Here is an 8,292-nt window from a genome sequence, read left to right as displayed (position 1 = left end):
GCGATTTTCGATTTTCACGTTAATGAAAGTGCCTTATTGATCTTTGTCATAATAAAACTTGCACTTTCGATTTTAAAACATGCTACATGTTTGGCATAGATGAAATAAAATCATATGAATTAAAACAACTAAAAAGAGAAAAGTATTTTTCTTGAAAATTTATTTTTCTCTACCTTATTGACTTTTTCACTAAGAGATTAATAAAATTATCTATGCCATTTTGAATCTCTTGAAAGTAATGTTGAGATTTTGATGATTTGAATTTAATGGGTTTTATCGAAATCATGATCTTAATTTCCCATGATTTATAACTTGAAATCATTTATGAATCAAGATCACCTACCTTGTGTTCTTATTGAAATTTATTGAAATGAATCGTGATTTATTGGAATTATAACTTGAGAATTCTTTTTATAAATCAAAATAACTTACTATGATTCTTTCTTTTTGCTATTTGAGTTATCTAAAAAGAATCATAATATGTCTCTTAATATTCATAATTTGTCTACATGATTCGTAAATCTCATTACCAATTCTTCTTGATATTCCTTATGTGATGATATGAATACATGAAATATTCATTAATTTATTTTGATGTATACAAATGAAAAGTTATGATCATGCATGGTAGGATATAATTTGACAAAATTGATACCATCATGATATGAAGCATTTATGAATTGCAATGATGCATGCAATACTTGAGCTTTTTAATTATGATGTGATGTATTGCATATTATGTAAATCATGATTTAAAATGCTATGAGTTGTTACTAAAATGATGTATTATAAATGTTGATTTAATGTCATGAATACTCTAAATGATGAATGTTTGGTATCATGATCAAAATATTGATAAATAGTTAAAAATTTAAGTATCATGTATAATATGCTCATAATATTGATTGATTTATTCAGTATCATGCATAAATGAAATATAAGGTTTTTGAAATTGTGCATGTTTGAATTTGAAAATATAATGATGCACAAATAAGATTGAAACCTATCTTTGTCATGATTTAGAAATTAATGTAAAGGGTCTTCCCTTCTTTTTGCCAATGACATAGGGGGAGAAAGAGTTGCTAATGTGCATATCTCAAAGAGAAAATTGCTAGCTTGCGTGTCTTAAAATGTTGAAAATTTTTTGCTAGCTTGTATATTGTAAACTTGCTATCGTACTACCATGATGATGAGTATGTCTTATCTTCATGATTGTATTTGAAAAACTATGGCAAAAATATGTCCGAATGATTGAACTTGTTAAAATTAATTTTCGGACTTTTTTGATTGAATGATCAAATCACTCGATTGCCATGATGATTTTACACAATTACATGCCCTAATAACAGGTTGGAAATTATGTGCTTTGGATACAAAAATTTCCATGATAATAAGCATGTTTTGTCCTCATGATTGTATTTGAAAATCAATAGCACAGCCTTGTTCGAATGCATGAAAGTGTTAATTTCATTTTTGGATTCTCTTAACTATTGGTATCCTAACAATTGGATTTTCGAATTATCCTCTTCTAGACTTAATAAGCATATGTCATATCAAGTTTAATTCATATCATTGATTTTTGACATATGGAATCAACTAGCAAATACATCTCTCATACACTTATTATGTGAACAATATTTTGTTTTGAGAAATGGATTTGATGAAATGATTCCTGCTTATAAATTCCTTCTTGAAAAAGGAAGTCATTTTTACGTACAAGGATTTGATTCACATACATATCTTGATACTTGTAAAAATGAAGCGTGTTTTAATATCTTATCAATTTTAACTTCATTCGAGTAAGCTCAGAAATAACTTTCCTCCTTCATGTAAAAAGAAAATAACAAATAAAATGGAAGAAGTTTTCAAAGCTATCTCCATGTCATGTTTTCCTTGAGATGTTTGAATATTTGGTATCTTATCACTCTTTGTTGAAAAATGACATGAACCTGCTTATGGCATCGCACTTATATTTAAAATTTGCTTATATCGTTCTCCTTTTTGTTGACAACAAAGGGGGAGAAATATATGAATTGATGCTATGATTGCCATATTTGCTCTATGCCATGGTTGCATTATAATAATATATCAAGAACTAGCATCGCAACTTTACTTATTGATGTCTTGCCATGTGATGAAATGCTACAATTGATAAACACTTGAAATGTTTGCGTTACGATATCAAAAGCTTACATTGCTATCTTACATGTTGATATCATACCATTTGATAATAGCAAACTTGCATGATGGTAAAAATGGATATTATGTTTTTCATGCAATAAGTTAAACTAATATTTCAAACACAAGAATAGTTGGACTTCTCCTTTTTATTGATGACAAAGGGGGAGAAATATGTTGATGACATGACATGTTATGCATAAGTTTATGCATAAGTTCATGATGACGTGTTGCAAGTATTCATGATGAATATTGCAATGACTTGAATTCAGTTTGAATTCAAGGTTCTATCAATATGGCATATTGATAGGGGGAGTTTGTTTAAATTCCGAGAGTTAAGTTTAACTTCGTCATCAAGTGGTTGTCATCATCAAAAAGGGGGAGATTGTTGAATCTCGTATTTTGATGATGAAACTACTTGATATATGTTTATGATTTAATCTGTGTTTTAAGTGACGTAGGATGCTTCGATCAGGATGAGACAATTAAAGCAGGAAAATCATGTTGTGCCGGAGGAACATGTCAGAAGATTGGACGCCGGGCCGGTGGATCGGTCGACGTATCGACAGAAAGCTTCGGGCCGTAGACTCGGGCATCGGGCCAAAAAGAGCGGGTATTGTGCCAAGGATATCGGAGTTGCGGAGTCAACTGGCCGATTGGGCAATAGGCTACAGGAGACAACGATGCGCCGAAGAATCGGACGAAGCGTCGATGGACCAATGACATGTCGGACAACTTGGTTAATTGCTTAGGATTAATTATCTCAATCGAAGTTTTGTTTTAAGTGTGCAGGATTAACTATGATGGAAGAAAAACATGCAGCAGGAGTTGCGCCGTAGTCAAGACAATGATCACGTTGGGAGTCGAGAGTTCGACGGAAGTTCAGACAATCGTCGGAGGTTCTACGGGAACAAATCCGAGAAGTCCATGAGCTTGCCAAAGAAGCTTGTCGAAACTCGCCAAGTGGATCGTCGCAAGTCCAGGAGTTTACCGGAAGTCCGCAGGAGCATCACCGAGGGTTCATCGGATGATCGACGGAAGTTCGTCGGAAGCTCGCCGGAAGAAGCGATTGAGGCACCGGAGCAAGTTGCAGTAAATGTCTTAGGGAATATCGTAGTTAGCACAATGATTAAGTTGGAAATGGGAGGTGATCCCATTAACTTAATCTTGGGGCAATTGGGCCCCTGAAAAACCCAAATTGGGCTGAATGGATCAACCCATTCAGACCCTGATTTCTGTTGGGAGGTGCAACCGCCCAAGCAAGGAGGTAGCACCGCTTGGGCTAAGTCTCCGAGTGAGACTGGGTGGTGCAACCACCCCAGCCAAGAGGTGGCACCGCCTGGGCTCAGTCTCCGAGCGAGACTAGGCGGTGCAACCTCCCCTGACAGGAGGTGGCACCGCCTAGGCTCGGTCTCTGAGCACTGGCTGAGCGGTGCAACCGCCTCAGTCAGGAGGTTGCACTGCCTGAGCTCGGTCTTCAAGCTCTGGCAGGAGGTGCAACCGCCCCTGACAGGAGGTGGCACCGCCCAGAGGCTCAGTCTTCGAGCTCTGCCAAGCGGTGCAAACGCTCCAGTCAGGAGGTGCAACCGCCTGATCCCGGAATTTCGGGAATTGATAGTTTTGAGCTCCAAATTTGAACTGGGTTGGGGCCTATAAATACCCCACCCATTCAGCACTAAAAGGGTATGAACTTACACCGAAATCTTGATCTTTTTCTGTGATTCTTAGAGCTCAAAATTGTTGTAAAGGCCAAAAGTTCTTCTCCCTCTTTTCTTCCAAGTTATAAGTTGTAAAGAGAGGAGAGAAAATTCTGTAAGGGTTGTCTCCTAAGCCCGTCAAAAGGAGTGAAACTGTAAAAGGGTGGTTGGCCTTCACTTATTGAAGGAAGGCCTCTAGTTGACGTCGGTGACCTCGTCGGTGGAGGAAGCCAAAAGTGGAGTAGGTCAAGATTGACCGAACCACTCTAAATCTCGGTTTGTATTTACTTTGAGCATCTTATCTTTACTGCAAACCTCCTCAATAGCTTACTGCCTTCTGTGTTTTTACGAACGTGTTTCAAATTTCAGTACTTTCCGAATCGGGGTTTAAGACGCAAATCAGTTTTATCGTACGAACGTCGTATTTTAGTTTGCGCTTACGTTCTGATTTCCACTATAACTGCAAACTGCCTTTATATCTTTGCCTTAACTGCATCTCGCCTTATCTCAAGTTAAAGTGGTATACGAATCAGCTTTTATACCGAAATCGCTTTTATCGTACGAACGTCGTATTTCAGTTTGTGCTTATATTCTGATTTCCATCATAACTGCAAACTGCGTTCATATCTTTGCTGCATCTCTCCTAGTCAAAAGTTGAAGTGATTTACGAATCGGCTTTCTTACCGAAATCACTTTTAACGAACGAACGCAGTTTTTATCGTAGAAGGTTTTCCGATGCACTAATTCACCCCCCCCCTCTTAGTGCTCTTGATCCTAACAAAAATATCTCATCTCGGGTTTCCTAGGTACGGGCGATACCACCGCCTGTACTGGACGGTACCACTGCTAGTGTCAGTTTGACACTGGGTGGTACCACCACCTGACAGGGGCGGTGCTACCTCCTGGCACCCTACCATTGGGCGGTACCACCGCCCAGACCGACGGTACCACTACCTGACATAGTCTCGGAGATTGTGCCACAATGGTGCCACCTCTTGGGTCACTGTTTGGGTATTTTCATTGGACCCAACACAATTCATACATGAGCCCAACTGACCCCTAATTTGGTTGGCCCAATTCCAATTTCAATTATGTGCTAACTACGAATTCTAAGACAACTAAGCTAAACAAGTTCGTAAGTCTAGTTTCTTCCGGCGAGCTTCCGACGATCTTCTAACTCTCGACAATATTCCAACGGACTCCTGGCAAGCTCCTGGACTTCACGACGATCTTCTTGGCGAGTTCCGACGAGCTTCTTTGGCAAGCTCTTGGACTTCTCGGTCAATTCCGGCAGAACTTCCGACGAACGTCTAGATTTCCGACGAACTCTCAAACTCCCAACGAAATCACGTTCTTGACTCCGGGACTTCATTTTGCTTTATTCCTTGCTATCATAGTTACTCCTACATACGTAAAACACACTTCGATCTAGACAATTATTACTAAGCATAAATCATGTTGTCCGGCATGTCATTGGTCCATCGACGCTTCGTCCAATTCTTCGGCGCATCCTCCTCTCTTGTGGTCTATTGCCCAATCGGCCAGTTGACCTTCACAACTCCGATATCCTTGGTGCAATATCCACTCTTCTTGGCCCGAAGCCTTCTATCGATACGTCGACCGATCCTTCAGCGCGATGTCCAATCTTCTAACATATTTCTCCGGCCCAACATGATTCTTTCTGCTTTAAATGTCTCTCCCTGATCGAAGCATCTGCGTCACTTAAAATGAATATCAAATCATAAACACTTATCAATTAGTTTCATCATCAAAATACGAGATTCAACAAAACAATCCCAACTCAAGCCCAATGGGCCCCTAATTGAATTAACATTGTTTCACCCCAAAATGACTCAATTGGACGTAAACTAACTCGATCTAGACACACGATTACAAGCATGAATCTTATATTGTCTGGCATATTATTAGTTCATCTGGCACTTCGTCCGATCCTTTGACGTATCATCCTCTCTTTCGACGTATTGGCCAATCGGCATGTTGACTCCCGTAACTTTCGATCTCCTTGGCATAATGTCCAATCCTTCGGCTCGATGCCCAAACTCATGGCACAAAGTCTTTCTAGCACGTTGATCATTCCTTCGATCCGACATCCAATCTTTTGACATCTTCTACGCCCAATATATGATTCTTCCTGCTTTATTTAAATTATCTTTCCTTGATCGAGGTTAGTCCTGCATCGCTCAAACGCACATTAGATCTTAACTTCATCAATTAATTTCATCATGAAATCTGAAATTCACACGTTAGAGGAAGGATCATATCGACTATAGTGAGGATTGTAGGTAGAATAAGGGTTGGATCAGATTTACCTGCAATGTGTGAAAGTGGCCTGCTATATTAGACTTGTCACCATCGTGATGTTGTGTAATGAGGGAACCTGCTAGAGAAGGAAGCAGTTGGGAGGCTACTAGTGATGGGAGTGGGAAGGTAGGCTAGAAGTAGTCACCAGTAGTGGGGTAATGGGTCGCTCAAAGGGAATAGGTTGGCCAATAGAGAATCGCTCATTAAGGAAGAAGTGAAAACGCTAGTATGGGATTATGACATAACCAACTTTTCAGTGCACACACCATGTGTAAATGGGTGGAATCTATAGACACCAGAGAAGAAGATGAACCTATCGATGCCTTGATCGATAATGAGGAGTAGGGTGTCAGTTGTGAAGTGATATCAGGATCGCTTCTTAATGCAATTGGAATGAACAACTAACTGAGAGAAGTATGTGGGGATGGCTGGTATTTGCCCGTAGCATGTGAGGAAGATCGCCAAGAAGATCACTGAGAAGAATGTATCTAAAAGAGCTAGTGGAATACTGCTAGTTGAGTAATTACTGTGGTAGATCAGAGGGATTGCTATCATCGAACAACAAAAAAATGGGAGAATCTTGCTTTGGTACCATGAATAATTTTTCATGAAAGAGAAGTATTTTATTTATTAAGGTAATACATACTTATAATATTTGAGGTAGAGATTTTTCTCAATCAAATACTCAAATTATACATATATATTATTATGATTAATTCTTAAATTATAAATTATATATATATATTACAAATTAATTATAAATTAATTAAAAATATAAAATTATCATTTCATATTTATTTCTATGATGATCTTCTACCGGTACTTATGTTTTACCACTTACACTAAAAGTCCTTTCTTGTTTAATATTCTAAAACTAAAAAGACTCTTACTTACATTCATCAATAATAAAATAAATAAATAAATAAGATAAAATTTGCGTGATTCAATACTCCATCTTACGTCCATGAATTCTCTAAACTAGAATAATAAAAATCATTGAATAAAACATTCTTTGAAATTAACCAAAAGAATTTTTTGTTGCCGGTGTTTATAGATCTAGATCTACTAAGAAAAATATGAAGTAGAATTTTTCTTCAATGCCTTTCCTAGCTAAGACCGTGAGATATATAATGTATTTATATGAAAAACACATCTTAAATCCCAAGAATTTTTTAAATATTCTAAATAGTTGTTTTTCAAAATAAATAAAACATTATTATAACTCTAAGAACACAATGTGGTGTTAAGGAAACGAGTCTAAGTCATCAAATTGGGTGATGACTAATTTAAAGGTGGTGGTGGTTCACCTAATGACACAAGAGAAGCTGCCATACAAGAAACCAAGTGTTTAGATCACACATGATTGCTTTATAGTTCAAAAAGAAAATCAATTGAGTCCTCTCTAAGTTTGATGCAAGCATCATTTGATGCAAACATCATATCCACATGAAGACCAACATGCAAAAACACAGTTTAGACCTCAATCAATGGACTTACTCATAACAACAGGTGTTAAAATACTGTTTATGAGATTGCATCTCATGGTGTATAGCTCACTTCAATACCAGTAAAATAATGCCTGATGGATAGTATTCTCTTTCACTGCCGTGGCTCATTCTTGATCATCGTTTGCTTCAATTTGATGTCTCACCACGATGGAATGTGACCACCAAATCCAAAAAAAAGAAAAAGGGGTATTATGTATCCTAATCATAATTATTTAGAACTCAACCGACATAAATATAATCAAATCTCGAATCACTAAAATATTGATTGCAGCAATGGGTTAATTGATCGGATCATAATTTTAATATTTTTATTAAAAATATAAAATATATGAATAATATTATAAAAATAATTCTTATAATTTGGTGAAAGATAGTCATAGGCTTTCTTACCTTACCTTAGATTCTTGTAATAATTTTAAGTAATAAATAAAATGTTAAGAAAAGTGAATAAGATCAAGCGATGGGCTGGATTCGGTTCCTGATTTTTTTCGATCCGAACCAAATGGATCGATTTGATCCAGATTTTATAACTAAATTATAATTATAGTTATGTAACAAATTTAGATCTCAATGTTCTTTGCCTTCCT

The sequence above is a fragment of the Musa acuminata genome, chromosome BXJ1-4 (genome assembly GCF_036884655.1).
Source record: "Musa acuminata AAA Group cultivar baxijiao chromosome BXJ1-4, Cavendish_Baxijiao_AAA, whole genome shotgun sequence".
Lineage (NCBI taxonomy): Eukaryota > Viridiplantae > Streptophyta > Magnoliopsida > Zingiberales > Musaceae > Musa > Musa acuminata.
This window is presented reverse-complemented; position numbering follows the sequence as displayed.